The following is a 27,548-nucleotide window of genomic DNA, read 5'->3' on the forward strand; positions in this document are numbered from 1 at the left end:
GGTGCTGCCTCCTTTGCTGTTGCAGTTCCCTATTGGTGTGGTATTTTTCCCCGTTTTTAAAAACCACATCAGTTTTGTTTAATTTCCCTTTTTGTCCTGGACATTCTGAAGCCTACTAGATTTCATTTTTCGATCTTGAGGTGTCTCATTTGTGGTTTATGTGTGTGTATATATGGTATTTTTGACTAATGCTTTTCAGTGGGGTTCTGTGGCCTGTGCTGATTCATGCTTCCCTTGCTCTGCTACTCTTCTCTGACATGAAACTGTAGGGTACAACCTGCATGACCCTCTACTATTTCTGGAGAAGTATGAGTGAAGAAAATATTAAGTTTTGTCCAGCGGAAGGTGAAATCTGGTATTTGATTTGAATGTTGGCTGTTAATGACCTGACAATGTTTCTTGATTGATTTTGTCACCAACTTCAGGTGTTTTAATGAAGCATTTAACTTGAAAGTCACATCACCTAGCCTTGCACTAATCCCCTTAATGAACCAATAGGTTTTCTGTCTGGAGTACTTACACAAAGCATCCGTCTAGATGTTCATGCTTTTTAATAGTGTCTGCTAAGAACAAGAAGTGAGGTTGAATGCTCCAGAAAGTAGAATTCAAGGGACCTATTTTAAAAAAACATATTCTTAAATACTCGTAATTGAAAAACTGTGCTATGTAATGCTGGGTGGGTAACAACTGAAATTACAGAGATGCTTTCTGTCAAGGTGATCCATTTTTACTGTTGTTACATGAGAGTGGGGATTCACTTGAGTAAAGCCATCAGTAAAGCCTAATGCTTTTGTGAAGCATTAGGGAGACATGTCTACAGGCTAGGAGTGGAGCTAGGAGGGAGCTCTTTGCTTTTCTTTAAAGATCTGTACTCTGACCTTCTGGAGAAGGAGCAGACTGATGGTACAAAAGACCTGTACTGTGATATTATGATTGTTATCTGTGAAGAATTTAGGGATGGTGAATGCTGCCAGCAAAGCTTTTCAAGTGTTTGAAAACATTTTGATATTGATACCTCATCTGAAATCTCTTCCTTCTCAGAGGTATTGTCTTTCCTTTCGTCTTTCTTGGTAGTGGAAGAACCCTTTATCTTTGGATCAAAGATAAGAGCTACTTCCTGTCTCCTGTGGTTGGTACTAGTAATTTGTGGTATAATCTTTGTTTGGCTTCATTTGCAGTAAAGAGTCAGTGTTGACCATAAGAAGAGGGTGTACTGCAGGACAAGCCTCTTGTTGAGACACCAAAGAGGTGATAGATGTAGGGATGGTCATACTTCTCACCTGCAAAGAATGTCTGACAAACCACTGTGTTACTGGCTGGCTCCTGGGCTTGATGGGCTGGCTTTTGTAGATTGCAGAAATCTCTGAAGATCAAGTGTTTAACCTCAGATAAGTTCCACAGGATGTTTAGGGTTTTGCAAGCCTGCTGTTTAGATGGATTTCCTCTGTCCAGTACTGAAGGACTGCTATACGCAGTCAAGTAGTGAATACTTGTACAATAATCCAGCGAGTGAAATGGCATAAAGGAGACACGAGGTATTCCACACAGGTTGGATATTTTTAATTTATCTGCCTGTGCTCTGAAGAAAAACTTTAAGAGCTTGAACTTGTTCCTTCTTCGGAAGGAATTGGTGGCAAAGGACACCACTGGGTGCTGTGACAAAGTCTGACTGTCAGAGTGGTTCTCAGGAAGATGCAGAGGGACATTGTCCCTTGAGGGCTTGTCAAAGGGCAGCTTGCTCTCTGCACTCCAAGTACAGTGTTTATCCCAACTAATTTTGCATTTCTTGATGTTGTAGAGACTCAGTGTTTGGACTAGACAACAGCGAGTCAATCTTTAATTAAAGACCACCTGGAAAACATGAGCTGCCATGTCTTTATGCTGCTCCTGTTCTGTGCCCGAATTGAAGTCTGGGATATGGAACAAGTCTAGTTTAAAGATAAGAAACTTTTGAGTTGTCTTGATCAATTTCATAAATGCTGCTTAGGAGGCCCCTTACTTTTAAGTAATTGATTGTATGGCTCTTTTACAGAAAAGTCCCCATCTGACTGTAGAAGTACTTAAGATCAAGGGGGGCCTAGCCACCAACTGATGTTTGGTTCTACTCTTTGAAGACTTCAGAACCTGTCAGAGTTACAATAATTTGTAAGATTGAGTTTCATGCTTTTAAGATTGAATACATGCACAAATTTAACAAGGCAAACCAGTATTGAGGTTTTAAACCACTTCCTTTTTTGTGTGTATGCATTGGTAATGCAGTTACTTGAATTCAAACTATAGTGGGTAAGCTTTGGGTCTCCATATATGAGAACATTTTTTAAAAACCCTCCCCCCACCCCAGAAAGCAGACTTCAAAATAAAATCCTTTTTTCACCATTTTCATGATGACCTGCCATTTGGATACTTTTAATCCTCAATCTGTGTAAAAGTTATGTCTTGCATTAAATCCTTTAGTTTTTTTTTCCTGTGGATTTCTAAAGTAATCCTCTGTGTGCCATATAGCTTGTTTTTCAAATTGTTTGCCTATCATATCCTCATTTCTAGGAGTTTTGTTTAGAAAGCTTTAAAACATCAATTTTAAACAAAATTCAGCTGGATATAAATTTCATACTAGAATTCAGACACATTCTGTGTGTCTAAATTCGTATCCTGTAAAATCGTTTAGTACTTTCTGTAAGTCATTGAATGTCAGTCATTAGTAAATGAATGCATCGAATGGGGCACTTGGCAGAGGAGTCAGTGATGTACTTGATAATGAGTAAGAATCTTTTTATAATGGCTTTTGTTGTGGGTTCTTGTTTTTTTTTGTTTTTTTTGTTTTTTTTTTCCTTGGGGATTTCATGGGAAAGAAAGAAAGAATCCATTCAAAAGGGAACGTGTGTGTTTTTACATTTGGGCAGTAGATAGGTATTGCTGGACTGTTAGTGGTGTACCAAAACATATTTTCCTTTCTGTATCTTTTGTTTTCATTTCAGCTATGTATCTTAAATGCAGAACACAGAGAGAGTCCAACATTTTGTCTCTGGGTCTTTTTCAGTGTTCTACTTAAAAGAAACCATCAAAAATCTGATTACAGAAAAAAGATCTAAAACTGCCTGACATTAACCACATCTTGATGTTTTTATTTAACCAGGTCAGGATTTATATTAAAATATATGTCGAGATCGTTGATTTGATTTTATTTCACTGTGAAAGCTGAGGCTTGTCCTCATGGTGTGGTAATTCTCAGCTTTCTTTCCATCCCTGTATAGGTCCTATATTGTTGATCTGAGTGAAGAGTTCTTTCATCACAGGATGGATTCAGGGATCCTATTTATGTTGTGCAGCGCTGCAGATGGTGCGTAGATGTAAATGATGGAAGTGGTAAACTGCAGCATGTGGACAAAAACATGCAGCTCATGTGGGGAACTGAGCACTTCATAAGGTGCCTTTGCTGCTGAGGATAATGTAATGTGTAAATACATTCTTAGTCATCCTAGTAGTAGTAGAGGGTTTAAGATGTGTATAAAGTTCCAGTCACCTTGTACTGCATGTGCCCTATGATGTCTCTTCTGTAGTGTTTTTAATGTAGTGCTGTTTGCTCTAAAGCAGATTTACTGTTTTTTGAGCCACAGGCATACTTAAATCCCTGCTGGTTGAAGTCACTCACAGAATCACAGCATAGCCTGGGTTGGAAGGAATCTTAAAGACCATCTAGTTCCAGTGCATTGCTATGGGCAGAACACTTTCCACTAGGCCAGGCTGCTCAAAGCCCCATCCAAGCTGGCCTTGAACATTTCCTAACTTCTCTGGGCAAGCCATTCCAGTGTCTCACCACCCTCACAGTGAAGAATATCTTTCCAATATATAGCTTAATACACCCTTCTTCAGTTTAAAGCCATTCCCCGTTGTGTTTGTTACATGTCCTTGTGAAAACTCCATCTCCAGCTCTCATGTTGGTCCCCTCTTGGTACTGGAAGTTGCTGTATAGTCTCCCTGAAGCCTTCTCTTCTCCAGGATTCTGACTTCAAAGGACAAGTTGCTCTAGCCCCTCTAGTAATCATTGTGGCCTTCCTGGAATCTCCTCAGCAGGTCCATGTCCATCTTGTGTAGAGTTAGGCTAATAGGATCCTGCCTGACATAATTTAACTGGGATTGTGAAGCCGTGTTTGGAAGGCACTTTCTCCATATGGTACACCTGTCCTGGTAATGAGAATATGAATGAATTCTATGCATATGAGCCATTATAATGTGTCTCCTTAAGACGTTTTCTTCTCTAAGCACAGGAACACTTAAGTGAGGGCCAAGACCTTGACAAAGTGGTAGATTTTGTGAGCAAGTTAACTAGAGGACAATATTTTATTTGGAATAGGTGATTACTGCACCAGTGCTTAGTGGAATCAAGGTCTGGGCACTTTAAAGCTGTGATATTCTGAGGGAAGATGAAGGAAAGTAAGCAGGGCAGGTGGTGACAGTGAGGAAGCAGGACACTGCTGTCTTGCCTTTGAGAAATCTGTGTGGTGACTTTAACAGTGTCTTGCTCTTCTAGATGCTTTGTCTTTCTTAAAAATCACAGTTTATAACTGTATCCTTGAGATAAGGAAGTTTTTTTCCTCTTGTAAATTTTAATTGTCTAAAATATTTAGGCAAAAAAAAGCATAGTAGCACCCTTTAAAATATGGTAATAGTGTCAGCCACCTCTAAGCTAGTGGTCTCTTTTAGAGATCATTTTTATACAGTTCTTGCAGAACGGGCATTTATATCTTAACTGCAAAAAACCTGAGTTTATAAAAATTTAGTGTACGATTAAATGCTAATCTAAAAGTCACAATGTTCTCTTGATGCTAGGAACTGTAATATTTTCATGGAAACATCTCACTACTTAATTTTTGCAAGAGATTTTCATTGCTTTTTTTAGTCCGTTTTAGTGGATTTCTGTTCAGTAATATTTAATTTGCTGTGAAGAATCTCAGAGGGATTTAAGCCTGCTGTTTTATTGTGCATTACTGTAGGCCATTACATCATTTTTCCATCCCCACAGTCTTCAAGTGGGTAAATGTTGCTTTCTCTGCTCATATTTCTATTTAAAAATTGATTATAAAATAACACAAGCTATTTTGTTACCTTGGAAAAAAAATTAAGCTGTATCATGAAATATTTAGCACAAAACAGTTAAAACTGTCTGGATTCTACTCAAGCGTATTTTACTAAGTTTTTTTTTTTAGCTGATCACTGCACCGAACCCCATTTTTAATGCATATTTTTAATCTGTCTGTTACTGAAAGACTTAAATTTGTCTTTGTTTGCAGAAAAAACCACCTGAGTGTGCTAGGAAGTTAGAGAACAGCTGTCTTCTCAAACGCATAAACAGTACGGATATTCTGCACTCCTTTTTAAATGGTAAGTTGTTCAAGAGAGCTCTTACTGAACATTCCTTGTCACTTTGCATTTGTGCGAATCTGTTACAAATAGCTTTGAAGACTGTGATAAGTCCCTCAAACTGAAGACCAGTGATGAATTTTGGAAACTTGTCCCAAAGGTTTTGAGTTAGCCTTGGGACAGAGGTTTATATTTTTGTGACGTTGAAGATGTGCTGTATTAGGCCCTGAAACAAATGTCGAAGGCATTGTTCACCCAGGAGACTCTAATATTTAAATACTAATCTTATTGTGTAGAAAACCAAAATAAATTTACTTTATTTGTGGTTGTTCATGAGATACTGGATTTATAAATTTGCATCTGTTAATTACTTTTACTCTGTATAATCTGTACTTTGTTGATGTATTGTCTAAGAGATTTAAACTAAATCTGCCGAGGTTGAATGTTTGTTTGCATCAAAGTGCAACGGATAATAAAAGATTTGTATTTATTGATATTAAACTAGCTGTGTGGGGAAATAGTTCCCTGCTCCCAATCTATCTCTGCTGCCACACACAACACCAGGCACCTTTCGATGAGGACTGTCTGTTGCGTTGCTGGAAGAGTAGCGCTTCCCTCACTGTGTGACATAAGAGATGAGACACACCTGGGGGTGCTAGTGAAGGACTGCTGCCAAAATGCAGACAATTATGTTACAGTAAGTAAAGCTGATAAGTGTGTGCATATGTGTATTTACAGGGAGCTGCCGATTGGTGTCTGCAGTGGGAGAGAGAAAGCTTTTGAGCAGGGGAGGAAGCTGAAGAGCAGGTTTGTTGTTCTTTCTTCTGAGAGGGTGAGGTTAAAAGTGGTATTAGCTACTTGTAGGGAGAGACTGTTTTCTTCCTGCATTGCACACCACAGTGCTGCCTTTGGCAGAAATCACTGCCAGCCTTGCTGCAACGTCTCTGAGAAACACTAAAGTATGCAGCAGTGCTTTAGGAGACTGTTGTTTAGGATACTGTTCTCCTGTGTCCTAGAGCTGACTCTGTCTATAACCCTGGCTATGATCCTTTGCCACACTTTTTCTTTCCCTCATGCTTATGCTTATTTCAGTTTTGAGTTCTGAGGATTTGCTTGGTAATACTCTAGATGCTCTTCAGCATATATGTTCTGAAAGAGATTGCACTGTAAGTTAGGAAAAAGAATAATTCTGGAAAAATGTGTGCATTCACAATTTCAAGTAGGAAACTGTTTCAAGGAATGAAGGAATAAGGAAGCAATATGGTGCACACAGGAGTGGGAGAGTTATGGTAACAGATTTTGAAGGAGAAGGGTGAAAGAAAATGAACTCTTTCCCTCTTTACCATTTTTGCATTACCCATTAAATGTAAGGGTAAATCTGTGGTTATATACTGAAATCATTTGGAAAAAAGACCTCTTGCTGGAAGTGTCAAAAGTGGAGGAAGTGTGTCAGGGAAAGTCTGCAAAAAAACCCAAATGCACATATCCAACGCTGAAAATCACTACCAGATTATTTCAGTTGCATTTCATTCTGAATGGAAACATCATTGCTTTTATTTGTGGGAAGCTATCAAAATTAGTTACTAAGGAATAAGAACCTTGGTTTTGGAATATTTTACATAGGTTATATTTATTCATAAAACTTCAGAAATTATTTTGAGATACTTGCTGTTCATTGAGTGTAATTTTATCAAATATTTTCTGTTTCTTTGTGCAGTTTAAGTCCAACTTCCATGTAGAGTTTAATTGTAGTGTCTAGTGTTTAACTAGTCTGGAGTTTAATGTAACTCATAAGTGTGTAAAGACAATGCTGAGCATACTTGAAAATATCAACCTTTAAGGTTTTTTTTAAAAATATTGAAACCTAATTCTAGTAAACAAATTCTAATTTCTGGTTGAACATTGATTATTCCTGTATCACAGCCATTCTGATTGGACATAAAATTTGGAAACTACCTGATCAAAAAAAGAGAAACTTGGACTTAAAATAAAAGGCATTTGAATTTGAAATTAAGTCACTCATTTTGCCACTTGGATTACAGTTTTGCCTCATCTTGCTTCTCTGGATTTCCTTCTGTGTTTCGCTCGTATAAATTCCCCCAAAAGGTTGATAAAAACACTATTAAATATTTGAAAATTTTCTGATTGCTTAAAATGCCATCCTGTGTGAGTAGCATGCACTGGCTTTTCTAAACGTCCCTTATAAACCTACCACACTACAGTACAGAAGTGTCTTCCACAAAGAAAGTTAGAGAGCATGTAGTGAGGAATGGAATACCAGATGCGGGGCTTGAAAACAGCCTCTGATGCTTACCAGCCCCAGCTGTCAATTCAGTAGATTACCAGAAGAATTCTTTTGTCATCACACACAAGCAATTCTAAGAAACACACCTTTATACTTAGTTTGGCAGATAATAATACTGTGTACTTAGTTACATGTTTTGAAAAAAAAAAAGGTTAAAATTATGTTTGTGATTGCTGGGTGGATAATATTCTTCCAGTCTTTAGAAATACTTTCATTGGGAAAGTAACTTGGGTATTTTTAGTTGGAGTTAAACCAAATTTATGTGCCGAGACTTTTGCCTGTACTGTGGGGCTCTTCAGTCGTGTAACCTGTATCCTTTAACCTTCATGGCTGCTAAATTACAGAATTAATTAGTAACTTAAATGTTTGATTTAGAACAAACCATTAAGAATAGTCCCCTGAAAGAAAGAAACTTTTCATAATGGGGCAGACTGAGTGTGAAAAGTAGGCTGGGCAGGAGAGAAATAGTCTGTGGATTATAGTGGAAGGTTTTTGGACTACTTGACCAGCCTAAAGCTGCAGGACGCTAATTGCGCAGCAGTGAATGGGGGGAGTAGCAGGAAAATGTTTTCCCAATGGTCTCCCGGGGGTGGAAAACTTCTATGAGAGAGGTGAAAGTATTGCAGAATTCTTGCATTACAAGTGGTAAGGCCAGGATGAGGTGGAATTGATTTTGGGAGAGACTAACTTAAAACATAATAGAGAAGTGAGCACAGATTTCGATCTTGAGGTACATGCATTTTTGATGAGCTTTTTCTTGTTTTCTGTCTGATTTTGATGTTAGCAGAGGCTGAATATTTGGGCTTAGCTCTTGCCTGTCTGGGGTTAAAATCTCTTTTCAGTATGCATTTATTTACGTTTTGGACTTGACTGCATGGAGTTGAATTAAATTGCAGCCTGGCAAAATGGGTTTGATGTTAGCAAATTTCTTGTCTTTATGTATTGAAATGGTGTCTGCCTTAGCATGTTCATTACATACAGAAATATTCTTCGTTATCACTGTCTGAGACTGGGAAATTTTCATTTCTGCAAATAAATGCAGTCATTGGCCTCTTCTCTGAACTTTTCTGTGATTGGCATCATAATAACTTCCCTCTGAATTATGCAGCTAGTGCACAGGGATCTGCTTGAAGATGAGGTTTAAATCTTGGTTGCCTGTGCTATGATTAAATAAATCAGCTTCTAAATTTAACTGATGTAGTTAAATTACTTCTTGAACTGTGTGTAGATTAGTCTCTAATGGCTTGATTTTTTCCATATGTGCTTGTAGTCTATGTAGATTACATTGATTATTTTAAAGTGTAGTTAAGAGCAATGTAAGTATTGATAGGTTTGTTACATAATTTGGTGGCGTGTATGGAAGATCCATGTAATCATAGATCACTTTAAATTATAGTCTTTGAGAGTTGGAGTCAATGTGTTTGTGCCTACAGTCACCCTGTCAGTCCATAAAAAACAAGCTGGTCTCCAGTCACAATGGGTTTTTGCTCGGTTTGATGTGATTTTCAACCTCAGGAAGGGTGCCAACAACCACATCATTGCCCACTGGAGCCTCATCACAGAGATGGCAGTAGCAGTCCTTTTTCTGTTTAGCAGCCAGCTGGTCGCAGCTGTAGTTAAGAAATCTATTCCTCTTGGATTGGGGGATCTCATCAGCTCAGTGGGTTTTAAACTAATAATTGCATTTCACAGGAGAAGATTTTATCACCAGTGTAACAGCAGCAGCACTGCTGTGAGGGAGGCAAGTTTAGAATAGGTTCAGTTCAGAATTCAGCATCTTTCTTTGTTTCTGTTTTTGTTAAAGAGGAACAAAAGCATCCTAAACATTAACATTCCAGGATTTAATCCCCCCCACCCCCCATTGTTTTCACTTCAACGTGTTTAGGTTCAGAATCTACTTATTAGTGTTAAGAATGAACATCTAGGAAATCTTTCTGTTCAAAGCAATTTAATTATAGGAAATATTGAAAGTGTTTTGGTCCAGTACGCAAAGTACTTTGAAGCAAACTCCTGACAAAGTTCACTGCTAACCATTGTGGAATTGGAGGGGTGAAAATAATCAGTTGAGTTTTTCTTTAGAAATAGGTGCCCTAATTGATTTCAAACAGCTTTCTTTAAGTTTACAAGAGACTGCCATGATCATCAGCATCTAGATGTCTGCCCTTTCTTTTCTAAATTCAGGAATAAAATTAAAGTATACTTCATCCATACTCATTGCAGGGTTATACTTTTCCTTGTAAATAAAACATTAACATTTAAAGCTTCCTCATGTATTATTCGGTTTGTGTATTCCATGGAATGGATAAAGCTGGAAGGGACAACAGTTGGGGCATCTGATCCAACCTCCCTGCTCAAGCAGGGTCATCCTAGAGCACATGGCACAGGATTGTATCCAGATGGTTCTTGAATATCTCCAGTGAGGGAGACTCCACACCCTCTCTGAGCAGCCTGTTCCAGTGTGTGGTCACTGCACACTGAAGAAGTTATTCCTTATGTTCAGGTGGAACTTCCTGTGCATCTGTTTCTGCCCATTGCCTCTTGTCTTCTTGTTTGGCACTGCTGAGAAGAGCCTTCAAGGAAAAAGAGGCTGCCCTTAAATTACCTGGTTGCAGCTACAAGGTAGCCTCAGCTATGCATTAAAACGTATTTAATTTAAAATGAGGCATTAATGGCTCCTTAAAAAATAGAGCACTGAGTCTTTGTAGGTAGCTACCTGGTCTGTAAACTGTCAGCATTTCATAAGCTAGGTGCATTTTCCTTATTTTTTTGGGGAGAAGCAGTGTTTACTTCTGTGGAAAGAGTTGACTGTGCTGTGGGCTGTGTTGGAAGAGTTTTCATATTCAGATAAGAACACAGCCTTTGAATAGGATGTTTTACACTGACATTGGAGGGGAGTTTGGAATGTTTCTGGGGAGTGGATAGAAAAGGGAAGGAGCAACTACCCTGTCCCATTCTTTTGGTTACTAGACTCTTTCTTCTGAGAGTAAGAAACAGTCTTTAAAATCTTTGAATAGTAAAGAGGTTCAGTTATTAAAAAAAGAAAGATAAATGTTTTGTGCCAAATAGGGCTTGTTGGGGAACACTGGATTGTACAACTGCAGGGGTGAAAGGGTAGTTGAAAGGATTAGTTTATATCTCTCCTCTTAGTTACCAATGCCTCCAACTCTTGTTGGGCCAGCTGGCAACTTCCAAAGACAGGGTGAGACATGGCATTGCAGAAGTGAGGTGTGGAGAGCAGAGTCCAGGTTAGTAAAGTGGCTGTAGGGCATGCGAAGGACGCAAATCTTGGTTGCTGTGCTGGCAGCTGGACTGGTGAATATGCATGGAGCAGTGGTGCTGGATGTGAGGGAGGAGATAAAGCACTAGCAGCAGGACTCCAGTAAAGGAGGAGAAGGTTGGACTGTGGCTCTAAAATATGACCAGGGCGTCTTATCAGTATGAAACTGAGTGGCTTTAGGTGTTTGGCTGTGGAATGCTGATAGATGCAGTTGCGGAATATGAATCTGATCAGTTCAATGTGCAGTCTTCTTGTTTACCTTTTATGACTGGTGGTTAAGGGTAACAGGTAAAGAAATGTTCTGTTCTCTATGAATTACAAGATCAATTTGGATTAAATTTAGATTTTAGATTGAAAATATAGAGAGAATGGTTCCTTAATTTTTTTAATGGTTTGCCCTTGATTCTGTGTTAGTCTTTTGGAAAAGAAAAAAGGATCTTCACAATTTACCAGGAGCTAAGGAAAAGTGCTTTTCTTGAGATGTGATGGTTTCTTTCATAAGATAAGTGACTTCCTGTTCCTGAGAAGGGGATACTAATTTTTGTTGCTATTCATGCTTCTGTTTCAGAGTACTGTGTATTTATTAGAAAAAGTACATGTTTAATATTTCATTCTTTAAAAATAAATTTGGTCTTAAATATTTATGAGTATATGCTGCTTGTTTCTTTTTGTAAACAAACCACAGAAATCAATGGATACCCGGTTAGCATTCACTAAAAGCATGTTTTTCACAAAGAGATGGAAAGGATACAGACATAAACCACTTATGTGGGTAAAAAGATAAGCAGAATTTGTAATGCACACATGGGGATATCTATTTTCTTCTGTTCAGTAATTTTTTTGTTGACGTACTCAGAGTTTGCTGGGATGCCTGTGTGATTTTGAGAAATGTGTCAGCAGAAAGTTCCCAAAAATTTTAAGAGTTGTGAGCTCTTTAGTGTCATTGATTTGTGTTCCTACCAGTGGGGTCGACTGGGACTAGAGGGAATGACTTCTGAGGAGCAGCTGAAGGTCCTACGTGTGATTATGGGGAAGAGAGTACCATATTGCTGTCTACAACTTCAAGTGAGGGGCTGGACAGGGAGGTGCTGATCGAGCCTGTGTCAGGTGTCCAGTGACAAGACACAAGGGAATGACATAAAGCTGCATCAGGGAAGTTTAGGTTGGATGTAAGGGAAAAGTTGTTCACTGAGAGTTGTGGTCAGGCACTGGAACAGGCTCTGCAAGAAAGTGGTCATGACCCCAAACCTGTCAGAGTTTTAGAAGTGTTCGGACAACACCCTTAAGTACCTGGATTAACTTCTGGGCTGCCCTGTGTGGCCAGGAGCTGGACTGGACTACGCTCACAGGTTCTTTCCAACTCAGCATATTCTGTGACTCAAGTAAAATCCTATTAATATGACAATATTGGTGCCATTTCTTGTAGGAAGCAGCTGCTAGTCTTTTAGGTCTTGTTATCTCGTTGCTTGTGCTTAGCTTGCTGTTCACCTACACAGCTAAACACTGTAACTGGGTATGAAATGGGAGTTCATCTTGAATTGCTTTGTTTTTTGGTTTTTGTTTTCTTTTGTCCTGAAGCAGATTTGAATGCTTTCACTCTCACTTCCATGCTCTCAGATATAAGAGTAATTCCATAAACTGCTTTGATTTCTTTCTCCTGGATTAGATTTTTGCTGACTTCCAATCTGATTCCAGCGTGAGAAGCAGCTTAGCCAGGAGCATCAGCTATAATAGCACAAATATTGAAACAGGAATGGGAAAAGGAATCCATTTAATTAAATCAAGGAATGGTTGGTTTACAACTGTCTTAAAAAGCACAGCTTTAAGTGGAGCAGATCTTAAGGCAATGTCTGGGTTTTTCTTCTGAGAAGGAAACATAACTCATCTTGTGGTTGAAACATTTGTTGCTAAGTATTGATGTGATCCAGGTCCAATTTCTGATCTTTCTACAGGCCTTGATGATGCTGACCAGCACACAAGTGGCTCTTGTGCCTCTCAGCAGTGTAATTGAGATGCTGCTTCTTGCCTTTCTCATGTTTGGAGAGTAAATTTAATGTCAGGTGTACAGATGTTGTAGGAATGCAGGTATTGGGTAACCTTACTGTAAAAGGCTTGGTGATGCTCCTTGGCAGTTGCAGCCTTGCTAGGTTTAGGTAGTCTGTTCCTTTTTCAGTGGATTTTAGTTGGCTCTGTTGCCAGGATTTTGCTGTGTGTCTGACTGCCAGTTGGTAAGGAAGACGAGATCCTTCCCAAAGGATTGGGAGGCCAAATGCATTATAGGGAGTGAGGAAACTCTGACTCCTGTACATTTTTTTTTAATTCCTTCCTTTTCCATGGAACCTTCATTTGTAAGTATTGGAGGGAAACATAATTAAAAAATACTGTGACATATTTTCAGCTTAAGATGATTCTTTTTCTTTTTACCTGCATATTTACCTTTCTTCTTTCATGTTGTCCTGACAAAATTAAAACAAAATACAACTGCTCTTTTTCAACCTTTATATAGCACATTAAAGCATGCTGAAACAACATTGTAGGATGTATTATGCTGTAGGTTTGGCTTGGATCTGGGATTATATTTATGATGCAAATTCCCCACATGTAAAGTATATGAACTCCTCCAGATAAGTGTAAAACCGAAGCATTGTTTGTAGGGTGATATGTGACAGTGTCACCATCTGATGGTCCATAGACTGGAAGAGCACTAGCTTGGGACAAATATTTCTGTTTCCATACAAAAAAGAGTGTATGCAAGATGGACTCAGGATCATCACTAGCAGCTATTCTGCTCTGAAGGTGCTTATGCTCCTATTGTACCACACAACTTGCTAAGGCAGTCTCTGAAGTCTTTAAACACCCCCAGAGGCTCACAGGTGAAAAACCTGATGGCTCATGCAGTTCTTTATTGTGGACTCCATGCATTTTGATGGTTTGTGCTTTTAATATTCCACGTAAGACTATTTTCCTCCCAGCTCACACTTAGCATTCACCCACACTCAGCATTGACTAAAAGAGAATTACAGACATAGCTATAAATCAGTGCGATGCTTTCAAATACTCACTATTAGGTTCTGAAATTTCATAGTGCCTTATAAAGCTAAGTTTACATTTTCAAGATGTATTTATTTATATATATATATATATATATATATATATATATATATATATATATATATATATGTCTTGAAGAAAGACAGACAGTAGGTTCCACAAGGGGTATTTTAATGCACTGATTTGAAATACAGGAATAAAGCAGATTTAAAAAATTTAGTGTTATCATTGATAACCTCTACATCCCTAGTAATCTTAGCTGTGATTTGATGTGTTTTAGCTAGGAGGAAAAGTTGCTTAAGCCTCTTCTTAGTGATTATTTGTACATGGTAGGAATGCTTTTTTTGCTTGAAGCTGGTTTCTGGAGCACTTCTATCCTTCCAGCTCCATGGAGATGTGTTGATACAATGCCAGATTTCATGGAACACAAGTTTCTTTCCAGCCTTCAAGTGTTGAAAGGGGATTTTTACAGAAGACTAACTGCTGAATTCTGTCTGAGACTCACTATGGTTTTATAGTAGCTTATTTGTCTCACAATGGGAGTTACTGTATGTGTAATGAGGAAATCTCTTTAATGCTGAAAATGAGGTTTTGTATGCCAGCGTTCCTGTATCAAAGCATGTTACTTGTAGTACTGCCTGACACTGATTTTAACTTTAACACCCCCCCCAAGAAAACTCCTAACAACAACAAAAAAATAAACCCAAAACAAAAAAAAAACAAAACAAAACCAAACAAAACCCCCACGGAACTTCAACCCAAAATGCTACTAAAACCTCAAAACAGCATAAAAAAAAAATCTGAGACCAACATTATATGTTGAATTATTAAGAAGGTAATGGTGGACAGGACTTTGACATCTGACTTTGTGATCCTAGCAAGAGAGAGGATCGGTCACAGAAGAGCCAGAAACACCAAGAGAGGATGTAATGTTTTATATCTGGAGAGATGTAGCTGCTTACAGTCTTAGTGTGCCTTACATATCAATAACAAATATATCAAGTGTGTTTAGACTTCACTTTTTTTTACTGCCATTTCATTTCTCTTTGTATTCTGTTTCTGATGAGAGGTACAAATGGATATCTGCCCATGTTAATTAGTTTTGAAAAGACACCTTCAGTATTGATAAGGGCAGAAAAAGGAGGTGGATCCATCTTGATTTCTGCTGGACCCCATGTTACTGGCTTGTGAGTCAGTTGTTGGGATACAGGGAGCTCCTGTACTTCTAGTAACTGGATGTTCTGCTGTCATCTGTAACTGTTACTATTTCATATTATGAACTAAAAAATTACACATTGCTGATTTCTCATGTGTCAGACAGGAATGGTTTCTGTGATTACCTTGAAGATCATAACTGTGTTGGAAGAGAGTGAGGAAGATGAGCTTTATGAGGGAAATAGCATCCTTAGTGCTCAGGTTACTGTGTACAGACAGATAACGTGTAGGAAAGACATAAAATCATGGCATCCCCACCAGGGAAAGTACCTGGCCAGAGCTCAGCCTTCCTTAAGCACCAGAGTTAAATAACCACAACACAAAAAGCTGTATTAACAGGGGGCCTTGATAAGCCTCCTTGTCTTTGCGGTGATTTTTTTGTGTGGTGGTTGTTTTTGTTTTGTTTTGTTTTGTTTTGTTTTTAACACAACTGTCTTGAGTATTGCTTTCTGTCACTCATAGTATCTTTCTTGATTTATACACCAGTCCTTGATTGCTGTAGTACGGTAGCTACCAGGAGATGGACTTCATGGGAACAGATGGCACACTTGGCTTCAGGATAAAAATAGTTGGGAATTTTCAGTTCACTTAGACTCAGCTGTTGGATCCAGACACAAAATATTTAGTTCAGTTTTTCCATGAAAGCACCCAAAATAAATCTGGTTTTCCCCCCCACACAGACTAGTTGCCATTTCCAGGTTTTTGATATATAGGTGAAGTCAGGTGTTGGTAGGAGTGTCAAAATCAGGAAAATTTGTGGTGTGGATATAAAGCTTCACCTTGAGGAACTCCAGGGATGTTGCTTTATTTTTGTCATAGTTGAAATCTTCATGGGCTGTCTTGTGTTTCCAGGAAGTTTCTGCTGCTGTTGTGTGGCTGTTCAGATGGATATTGAAGTTGCTTTGACTTCAATTTTAAGGATTGTGATATATAGTGTGGTAGCCTGAAAAAAAGTCATTGCAATTGTTTCCTACTGATAGTGTCTTTCCTGCCTGGTGAGAACTGGGAGTGGAGGAGGTTTGTGGGGAGTAGAGGTGGAGAATGTATCATGGCAATTCAACATTAATCTGAAGTGCTGTTTCGTTTGCTGTTTGACCTACATTATTGGTCTCTTCCATCATCTCTGTGTGTCATATGTATAATAAATGTGTATATATAGAGCATAAATGTACATGAAGTGCACTTGTGTGTGTATTCATATATGACATCCAGAGGGTTTCTTTTATGGAAAAGAACTGTAAGAAAACTTGACACTTCCCTGTGACATTTTAAATTTGGATTAACTGAATTATGTGAAAATGTAACACTTCCATGTGACATTTTAGATCAACTGCTGGGGGTAAAAGAGTTTAAGAACAGAATTTTTTTTTCCCCCCAGAAAAATCCTGTTTTAAAAGATTTTTCATGGTGAATATTAGATATGGGAAACAGGGAACACTGTGTATTGCCATAAAATGGATATTATTTGACAAAAAATGGAATCCTTGATCCATTTTTTACTTTCGCTTCCCATTTAAGGTTAATTGGAGTTTTGAGAAACAAATTACTGAATTTGCTTTTGGTTTAGCTTGAGGTCATTGGAGGATATGAATGGCATGTTGTCCCTGCAGGAGGGCTCCCAAGGCCTCACCAGGTGGCCTTTATCACGTGGACTATGACCCAGACAGTTATTTCGAGCACTTTAAATCCAGTAAGGCTCTGTTAAATGGGATCAGTGTAAGTCAGCAAGCCTAGCTGCAACTTAGGTTTTCTTTATATAATGAAGGCATTTGCTTCTGATAAACCCTTGCTGTTTGTGAAGGAGGAAGGCTGGGACAAATGTACTTTAAATGGTCTGCGGGAGTTATTTGTACATTATCGTAGTCTAAAACACTAAGAAAAAGCTTGTTTACAGTTGCAATCTTTCAATATTCTATTGCGAGTTATTCCAGCATCAAATTGTCTGAAGTAGTGTAAAGAAATTATATGATAATGGTTCTTGTCACAGAATTTTTCCGTTTCTGTAGTGTAGATAGAATGCTACTGTATGTAACTCTAAACTCTCCAAAGAATGCGCATCAGATAACCAAAACAGGCTTAAAGTAAGCACTGCAAGGTGTTTAATGCCATCATTCAAGAGACTATTGAAAGAATCGTACTTACAGTAGTTTCTCAGTGGTGTATCATAAATTGGGACATGAAAAGCCAGTCTTTGTCTTATTATTTTAATTGTCAGATAGCTGAAGAAGGAGTTTGTTTGTAATGATGCTTTTTGGACTGCAGTAGGTGAGTAGGGAGCAAAGACATTTTCGTCAGGTGGGGAATATCCTGGTATGGTTAATTTTTAATTAAGTACCAGTGTTTATTAAATAGCACTTCTCCTGGTTTTGTCATATTTAAATTTTTTTTAATTATTATTTGTTGCTTTGTGGTATTACTATGCTTGAAAAATTAACAGGTACTAAACAGGTGGGAATCACTAGTGTTGCAGCACACAGCAAATTACTTGAACCGTGATTTACTTCTAAGGCTTAATTCATCCTAGCCAATTCTTGGGAATACTTCTGGGGCTTGAGACAGTGGCCTGTAGACATTTTCTCAACTGTCTGGGCTGCTGAGTTTTGCTGTGGAAAGTGAGAACTGCGTGGCTCTGTCTGCATAACAAACTGTGCTTGCATCTGATTAAGATCTAAGCCTGTTTCCAGATGACATCTGGAAACATTTCGACCTGCTAGTGGAGGGCTGTTCCTGACCTAATTAGCTTGGTGTTACAGCTAGCCCTCCTGCTTTGTGATTCTGTTCCTTTTGACTTCATCTGGTTTATACTTCTCACTGAATGTTACCATGTAGGGTACTAAAGGTCAAAACAAAATTAGATTTTACAATCTGCTGCTCTTCCAGGCAGTGTTTCAGTACTTCTAAATTTTCTTACATGAAATCATTGGGTATTCCAAGTACAAAGAGCTGAATAATTCAGCAGCCGTATGGCTCACACATGTCAAGATGATACAAAAGAGGGGGGGATGATCAATCTAAGTCTTCTTTCCTGTGCTGTAGGACAAAGCACTGCTTCTTTCTCTTTCTGTTCTGAGTTTCTCCTAGTTCTGGCTGGGTGCTTCTTTTCAAGAAAGAGGTGGTATTTTTAAAGGGTAAATGTCATTTGAGAGTTGGACAGTATAGTCTTGTAAGGTATTTATTCAACTCTGCTTAAAAAACAAAAGGCTACCACTAGTTCTTTATGTGCACAAGCAAAGTATTTTTTAGCTGCTGTGCCAAACTGGACAAATGAAATTTAAACAAGCTCCAGCAAACGTAAAGACAAATAATAAAACCAAAGGGAAACAAATGGTGACTCAGTTCAATTCTGTTTGCTTGAATAGGAGAAGGGATGATAATAAGTTCTTGGGGTATTATACAGAAAGGTGATATGAAAGAAAACCATGTTTTCAGTGCAGCTTAAGTACCTCGTGATTGAAACAAGTCCGTTCTTAAAAAACAAAACAAATGCTCTTACATGATTTGAAAAGACATTTTTTCCTTTCTCATGTGCATGCAAAACATTTACACTGTATTTGGTGTTAGTCTAGCAATATTAGGTTGAAACAGTAAAAATTGATAGTGGCAGTAAGGTTTTTTTTGTTTGTTTGTTTTTTTGTTTTTTTTTTTTTTTTTTTAAATGTATGAATGCAGTGGAACAGATGTTCAGAACAGCATGGAATATTCCTTGTTCCCCATCCCACCATCCCTTTCACATGGAGCCATCTGGAAGGGACTAGGAGCAGGATGAGCAGCCATCACGCTAAGAACAAGATTAACGTGTCGGCATCTTTTGTTGATACTTTAAGCTGGTCACTGTTTGTTCAGCGGAAGGAAACAATGCGAGGTCTCGTGACTCCCTGTGTGCCAAGATCATTCATGTGGCTACAGAGAGAAAGCAGAAGAGAAAATGTGATTTATATAGAAGAATTAATATATTTAATGGTAGTCAGGCTGGACTTCGACCCATACAGGCAGAAACCAACTTTTTCCCCATTCAGCTGTATTGATGTGACTGGCCACCTTTTACCGTTAAGCACAGTGTCAGGTAATAGCATTCTGTTAAAACAGATTCAAATTTACTTACTTGTGAAAAAACTTCTGAACATGTTTTCCAGGATTTTTCAGTTCATGCTCTTCATGGACTTTTGTTTTGTTGCTCTGAATTTTTTCTTTTTTACAGCAACAAGTATACCATGTATGTTCAGTTTACTTGGTTGGATTTCTTTAGTACCCTTTAGCCTTACATCTTCTGAGATAAAGTGTAATTAGTGTTTTGGCTTAATGGATTGTTTAGAGAAAGGACAGCTTGTGGTCTAGAAGCGAGAGACTCTAGTCATGTGTGAAGGTGCCCTGGATCATCTGTATTCTGATACAGAATGAGTAGAAAAGGGTGGGTGGATCCGATGCTGGCAGAGTGATTGGATTCAGTACAGCAAGCTATTGTATTGTGCACTCTGTGAACTTCTGTTAGATTTCAGGTAAGCAAGTCTGTTTCTGAATAGATTCCTGAATAACACCGGGCATCAGGGAAGACTAAAATGTGTTAGTGAAGGAGAAATTGGATTTCAAAGCTTAACACACAGGTTCAACGGTACCACAGTGTATTTCTTGCATCGTTTTGTGTTTCTTTCAAGAGAATTTGAAGGAATGGAAATCTGAAATCGGACTCAGGAAGGCTATTTGAATATGAGATGTTTAAAATCTGAAGCTACATCTCTAGTGCGGTAAGCTGTTCTAAGGGAGCGGGTAATCAGAAGAAAGTGACACAATCCAAGATAACAGCTTTCAGATCACAGTTTTCAGAGTAAAGATAAACATGTGAAAAATAAGAGAGGGTAAAACTAGGTAAGGGGTATGCATAGATGCTTTGGGGAAAGCTTATTCTATGAAGAAATGGGGTGATGGAATTAAGTAAATATTAGTGTTTAAAAAATGTACTTCAGCATGAAAAATAGATTGTCTATATGCTTTTCCTGCATTTTTATGAAAATGATAAGCCATGTTTAAAAAGTATAAAGATTTAAGTGACAAGGGTAAAAAAAATTCAATGTAATTTACTGGCAAAGATTTTTGCATATTGGGCAGTGGAAAAAATGCTGTGAGTATTAATGGCAAAGTCCATTAATTTGAACAGGGAGAACTTAATACAGGAAATACATTCCATATTCCATAGGTATGTTGGAGTTGGGCCTGAAAAGTTGCATACTTGGAAATTGAAATAAACTGCTGTTAACCTTCAGTTAAGTGGCTTCATAAGCAGAGAGTGAGAAATACCTTTATTTCCTCCTTGAACAATGCTGAAGCCATTTAATTGGGTGACATGTATGTGATCCCTTATTTTGGAGCAGGAGATGAAACTTCATCATAATCTATCTGTAGTTCCTGATGATAAGCTTTTTATTTCCTTAGAAACTGCTGTGAAAAGTATTGTGAATGGGAAAAATTATTCTTGGGATTGTGGCAGTTCTGTTGAGAGGAAAATGTTAATGTAATAACTTTGAAGTTGTCCCCCAGTATTATTTTCTTCACTGGGGGACTCTTACATGGCAGTGAACTGTAGACACGAGTATTTAAGCAGAAGTTGACGAGTCCTTTGACACTATTAAAGAACGGCAGGTGCCCAAAGATCATCTTGAGCTACAGTAGACAGGTAATGCAAACATGGGGTTGTAGAACAAAGGGGGAAAGTACCCAAAATACTCATCCTGGAAGCTGTAGAGAAAATAAGTGAATTGACTTCATAGTTGTTCATAATATTCTAAAGCCTTTTATATTACAGTCTATAGTGTAAAAGAAAGAATAACTACTTAATTTTATGTTAAATCATCCTCAGGGCCTCTTTTCCTGCATTTGTGGGTGTTAACTTTTCTATGCATGTTTATAATTAATCTGAAATACTGAGAGCTAAATTTAAAAGTACCTGTAAATGTTCACTGCTGTGATCATCTGTTCACTTTTTTCTCTCCCAACATTTTAATTAGCGGAAATTCCTAAAATAATGGTTCTGTAAACTTTTGTGTTGCAGGCCCACTGTGTTAACAGAGGTAGCTATTGTTCTGCTTCATACACATTTTTTGGAGCTAGGAAGGATTGAGTAGGAAAAGGTACGTCCATAAAATTTTAGATTGCAGATAAGCAAAACTATTTCCCATCCCTTCCTTTGTTGTCCTTTCTCTTGTCATTGCTTAATGTCTTGATTTCCTTCATAATATCACTGGACCATAAAATCTGCCCTGAAGATCTCAGCACAGACAAAAACTCTGCCAAATAAAGAAAAGAAAACAAAACAACCGTCCAAGTTGGTGAACCTTCAGAAACAGCTCATTGCAACAGACATTAAAGAGCTCTATTAAAGAAACAAAATAGCTTTAGGAATTTCTGTGCCCTTTTCATCATTGTTAATGCTTAGATTGGTATGATGCGAGAGGAAGATCAGAAGTGGTGGTGTGATACTGAGAGGAAAAAACCTGCTTTTATTCCAGCCTTGATTGTTATTCCTTTCACACAGACCTGGCAATCAGGAGGAAGATCTGTGAAAATGAAGGTGATACAATTGGCTATATATTAAATTGTAGTGAGAAGGACATTTTCTAGGCATTTCACTTTACATGTATTGTTGAAAGATGTGGTTTCTTGTGGATAAGAAATGTTCTTGATTTTTAGTTATCCTTAGCAAATAGAATTCTATTAGACTTTGTGCATATTTGTATCAAAAGCCTGCCCTTGCACCACCAAACTCCTATCAAAATCAAGAGAATTGCATTAAAAATTATGTAAAACATGAAAAAAACCCTGTATATTAACTAGAAAATGCAATGTCCCTTAGATTGGGATAGCTCTAATAAAAGTAAAGTTCTTGGTACTTAAAGCATGATTGTGGTTTAGTAAAACAATATTTTGTTTTGATATTCATTACATAGTAATGTGGATGAGAGAGGAATTGCATACTTGATAGAACTCAAATAACTAGAAGAGACTATTAAGAAGTAGTCTTGTTTGGATGCCTTTTGATAAAAAATAATTCTGGGGCATTAGAGAGCACTGTGAGACAATAACTGATGACAATATATTCTATATTGTTTTGGAGTATGCAAAATGTGGATTCAGATTCTTACTAGAATTAAGCCAGTTAAAAAACTAAAAACAGCCACAAAACTTTTAAAAGTACAGATGAATGACATTAGATGAATCTTGAATTCAATAATTCCCGGAATAGATGCTAGTTACAGTTTATTTGTTTTTAATTTGTCATTACTGGTCAGGTAGTAAATGACATTCAGAGATGACAAGTAGGAAAGATTCACAAACATCAGGTTCTCAGTCATTTAGGATAAGGAAAAACCAGAAAGGAGCATGCATTAAAGGCATATTTATTCTTTTCCTTCCATTAGGATAGGAGGGATAGCATTGTTTACTCTCCACGTAGCCCTTTTCTTTCATCTTGTGAAGAATGAAGAGCCTTTGGAGGACATGGGAGATCTGTGATAATGGCACCTCCATGAGGGAAAAAATTGGGGATGGGAGAGCATCTTCAAAGCTGGTGCTTGGGGTCTTTCACCTTTCTGCTTTCCCTTTTAATCCAATTTAGGACATACATGAATCTTGAAGGTGGCTGATGGCAGGCTATCTAGAATTACAAACTTGAACAGGGAAATGGGCAGTATTATCAAATTGTGTGCAATTCAGAGATGGAAATTGTGTTTTGAATTGGCTGTTAGAACATTAGGTATGGGAAAACTCAACTGTCTGTAAAGGTTTTTAAGTGTTGAAATGCCCTAGACATGGAGGCTGTGATTAGGAGGTAGTGTGACTTGATTGTGTGGCTTGATGTGAGCAAACCAGTGGTACTTCTCTGGTTTTGATGAGGTAAAATGCAGTTCTAGATTCACACACTGAAATTTAGGTGAATGCCTGCCAGAGCTTACACATGAGGTATTTGAACTCACTGTGTCATTCTTGTATCTATCAAGAGATGCAGAGATTTGGTTGCTCTCTGGGCTTCTGCTGAGCTCATATATATGTAGTGATACAAATTTAGGTGCTTAATCCTGAATGGAATCCCATCTGGTACATTACTCATGGCAAGCTGTGTGTTCAGTCTGTCTCTTCTTCTCCATAGAAGGAGAATTATGATATGTTCTCTTTTTGTAGAGATCTGGGAGATTCATCAATGGAAATCTCTAAAGCTCTCTGAAAAGAATAGACTATATTCAGGGAGAATTTAGAATTGATGTACAGTAAGCTCTTTTTCATGGTAAAATGTTCAGCTTTGTCATATTTTACTAGATGATACAAGAAGAAATCTCTGAAGAGCTTAAAAAAGGGATTGAATGGTGTCTTTGAGAAAATGTAATAAGTAAACATTCACAAGTAGAGAGACTGTTTAACGAATTGGAATTTGTTTTGCGGTATTAGTGAATATGTAAAGAACTTAAAATAAAGAACCATGAAGTTCGGGCACCTATTTTTAGCACTTGTGTAAATTGCAGTGCTGTTTTGGGGATGTGAAAGGACAAAAGGCAGGTTTGGGAAAGGACAAAAGGAAGGTTTGGGGAACAGCTGGTACTTCAACTTTTTGCCAGTAGTTCAAATACTTGAAAAACCCAGCTTGTCTCTTGTAATAGCTGTGCTCTGCTGTTGTTTGGGAAGATTGCACATGGTGTTTGTCATTTTCCAAGTTTGTTACTGTACATCTGCTCTCTACATGATTTTTTAAGAATCTGCCTTGCCAAGGCAGTGTCAGACTTTTTGTATGCAGTTTAACAGCTGCTGTCCAGGGGAAGGCGGTCTGAGTTGACCTGCAGTGATACTTCTGTGGCTGCGGGGGAAGCAGGCAAAGAAAAGCAAAAATGCTTTGATTGAGTCTTTCTGTACCACACATGCCTCTACAGCAGTGACTACTGGGATAAGTGCCTTCTAATTTTAAGACAAAAGGCAAGTTGTTATGGAGTTGTTATGCAAGTTTTTATGGGAGAGGGAGAGAGAAAGAAGAGAAAGGGAGGTGAGAACACTGAGGAAGCGTGCAAAATCTGAATATCAATGGATTGGTCTAAGCTAATTCAAGCTTTTGATGTCCTGTCCTTTCAAAATGTGTGTGGAAATTGAGTTTGCTGAGGCTTTGAGGGTTTGGAGAGCAGTGTCCATTTGTACTCCGGTCAGAGTTCAGTCTAGCGAGATGTCAAATCTGATCCGTGTCCAGTGAGGCACACATGGGTTTAGTGAGATGTTAAGCAACATCTCACCCTCTTAGTTTTTCTTCTCTCCCCTTTTGACTCCTCTGATTTTTCTGGTCTGACACTAATGTCTCATACATTTCCACTTCAGCCAGTTGTATATGTGCAATATAGCATCTTTCTAGATTCTTCATCTCTTGTACTAGATGCAGCTGATGGTTTAAAGGCAGCTGTCAAGCATAGGTAGCCTCACAGTGGAGATGAGCCCCTTTATCCAAATTATAAGTCTTTGGTTTCATTATGTACTTAGCTGGGGTAAAATGAGTAAAAAAATTACCAACTTAAGATTGGGACCAATCTATTGCACTGACATAATTTTTGAAAATAATAATTTATTTTCATATATAATTTTCATCTTTTCATATATAATTTATTTTCAAAAAGATTTTTCAATTTTTTGTGGGTGGAAGGTGTTGGGGTAGAGTTATTTTTTTTTCACAGGGGCTAGTAGGGAGCAGGGCTGATAAATTAGAGAGGTTATTGCTGAGCAGGGCTTGCACAGAACCATAGCCTTTTCTGCTTATTGTACTTTGACACTGTTAAGGAGAATACTGGGGGTGCTTGGGAGATTTGGGAGGAGACAGCTGGGACAGGCAACCCAAAATAACCAGGGGGGTATTCCAGACCGTGTGACATCATGCTCAGTGTATAAAGTGAGGAGAAGGAGGAAGAAGGGGGGATGTTTAGGGTGGTGGTGCAATGCTTTTGGTTTCCCAAGTCACCGTTATGTGTGATGGAGCCCTGCTCTTCTGGAGATGGCTGAACACCTGCCTGCCCGTGGGAAGCGGTGAATTAATTCCTTGGTGTGCTTTTCTTGCGTGGGCAGCTTTTGCTTTCCCTATCAAACTGTCTTCATCTCAACCCATGAGTTTTCTATCTTTTACTCTTTTGATTCTCTCCCTGATCCAGCTGTTGGGGGACAGAGAGAGAAACTGCGTGGGGCTTGGCTTGGTGGCTGGGGTTAAACCATGGCAGAAGGGAAGTTATTAAATATCTATATTGCAAAATTGAATATGATTTCTAAATGCCAGTGTATTTAATCTATTGACATCACAGTGAATATCTTGTCTAGGAAGAAGCTGGGACTGAGCGTGACTCAAAACAGGTGGAAGATGAATGTGGAAGGCAGTGGAATTGCCATTGCAACTTCTGGTTTTCTGCTCCTAGTTACATACTCCCTTCAGTCTGGTTGTGTCTCATGAAGACCTTGTAATTCAGAGACCTGTTTTGTCTTTATTTCTTGTCTAACTTCTTGCTACATGAATTTTGAAATAAAATTAGCCTCACTTCTCATGCATTTTCTTTAGAAAGGATTAAGTGCATCTGAGTTGTGTGTGGTGAAGAAAAAGGTGGCTGTGCTTTAGTAGTAAGAACACAAGCTTTTTACTTCGTAATGGGTTAATACCTGAATAGGTTTGTAAGTGTTTAATTCAGTTAGGTAAAGGTTTTAAATTAGAAGAAACTTACTGCAGTTGCAGAGTTATTTTTTTCTTTTTCTCTGATAAGGAGCAGGTAGTGGATGGCTTAATTTGTTGCATGTATTTACTCATCTGTGTGCAGTTTACCTTTTGGAATTAAACTTCAAACTGAAATGAGGTTGCTACATAATAATCTAAATCATGCATTCAATATGAAAGTTGTTTATTTTCCCCTACCCTCAGCCCTGGTGTGTGCTTAGCCTGCTCTTTAGAGAAATGGGATTTCTTGTGTTGGTTTGTCACTACCCCCGGTAGGTCTTGAACACACTGGACGATTTAATCAGAAAGTGACAAAAAAACGAAAAGCTCAAACCGCAGTAGTATGTGTTCTTCCAATTAGCTTTTACAGGCAAAAAAGAACGTTATGTGGAGAAGGGACTTAAGTAAGAGCTCCTGGTGGAAGGCATTCTGGTTGCACTCAGTGTGGTAGGTGTTTTGAGAGGTAGCAGACAATTAGCTGGGCAGTGCGCAGCCAGCTCCCGACTGGGCCCAGTGTGTTGTGTGGGCTAGTGAGGAAGTTGGATAAACTGCTAAAGGTAATGGTAGGGGGCAGCTCTGAGAATGCTAGATAGAAAGCCATGGGAAAAAACAGCTTTATTCCGGTGGCCTTGTCATATAAAAGTTTGGTTTAGCACTAATTTGTGTTTAATAATTTTTAATTTATTTCTTACAAGTTATGTTTATGTGAAATGCATTTTCACTGTAACATTTACATTACAGTGAAAGAATTCCTCATAATGACTCCTATTTTGTAACTCCAATGCGCTAGTCTGTCTGCAGAGTATTGGTGTTAGATGTTGCTCTTCAGTAATAGTGAATTTCTAGTTTTGACTTATTTTTGATCAAGTTCAGAAAAGTGTCTGCAATGGATATGAAGTAGTATTTTGAAATATATATGTTTGTAGAGGAATACAAAAACACAGAACCGAAACAGGAAGGTTTTTTTATCAAATACAGAAATTGCTCCTCTGTTACCTCTGATGTGTTGGGTAAAATTTAGCAAACTCAGCTGACCTTAAACTGTGACACACTCAAATAGTCTCGTATTAAGAAAGATGTACAATGCAATTCAAGACTACTGCGTAGGAGTCATGAGCTTATTCCTTCCTGACCTGTTATGAAATCATCTTACCGTTAAATAGTTTGTTTTTTGTTCATTAAGGTTGTTAAGTTTTTAGAAATGTTCTTGAGAATAAAATATTTTAAATCTTCAGGCGGAAGTCATTACATAAATTACTGTGCAACATTTGAAAGACAAAAGCATTTTTAATTTACAAATGTGATTTTAATTAGAGAAATTGAAAGGCGACTTTAATTGCTTTAGTACAGTAAAAAAGAAATTTTCAGCTAAGTCTTTCCCAAATTAACTATGTCCTTGGTAATAATGTATCTTCTAGTTCCAGAAAATTTCCATGCCATATGGTTTTAAACAGAATAATATTCATGAGTAGTACATGGGCATTGAATTGTTGGTGCTAAAAATGTAATCAAGTTGACTATTGTGTTAATGCCATTTGAAAGAAAACTGCTTTAAATGTTTTTGTTTTGTATTGCTTCCCTATTGGGGGAATTCTGTCTCACTTGGACATCCTTGCTCTCTGCAGGACAGTGTT

General features: G+C 38.0%; 1 protein-coding gene across 6 annotated transcripts in view; it reads left to right on the forward strand.

Moving 5' to 3' along the window:
• WASF3 (WASP family member 3) overlaps positions 1-27,548 on the forward strand; it is a 65,816-nt gene that overhangs the window by 13,693 nt on the left and 24,575 nt on the right. For 2 of the 6 annotated variants that reach the window (XM_066175917.1, XM_066175912.1), the window contains exons 2-5: positions 5,289-5,379; positions 6,097-6,165; positions 19,859-19,948; positions 21,250-21,328. The gene's annotated coding sequence lies outside the window, so the exon portion shown is untranslated. Of the gene's footprint in view, positions 1-3,261; positions 3,338-5,288; positions 5,380-6,096; positions 6,166-19,858; positions 19,949-21,249; positions 21,329-27,548 lie in introns of those variants that run through there. The other 4 variants (XM_066175914.1, XM_066175915.1, XM_066175913.1 and 1 more) reach the window with 4 other exon arrangements.

Source organism: Chamaea fasciata, unplaced genomic scaffold, assembly GCF_029207755.1.
Source record: "Chamaea fasciata isolate MVZ Bird 193981 ecotype frontalis unplaced genomic scaffold, bChaFas1.0.hap1 SCAF_2, whole genome shotgun sequence".
Lineage (NCBI taxonomy): Eukaryota > Metazoa > Chordata > Aves > Passeriformes > Sylviidae > Chamaea > Chamaea fasciata.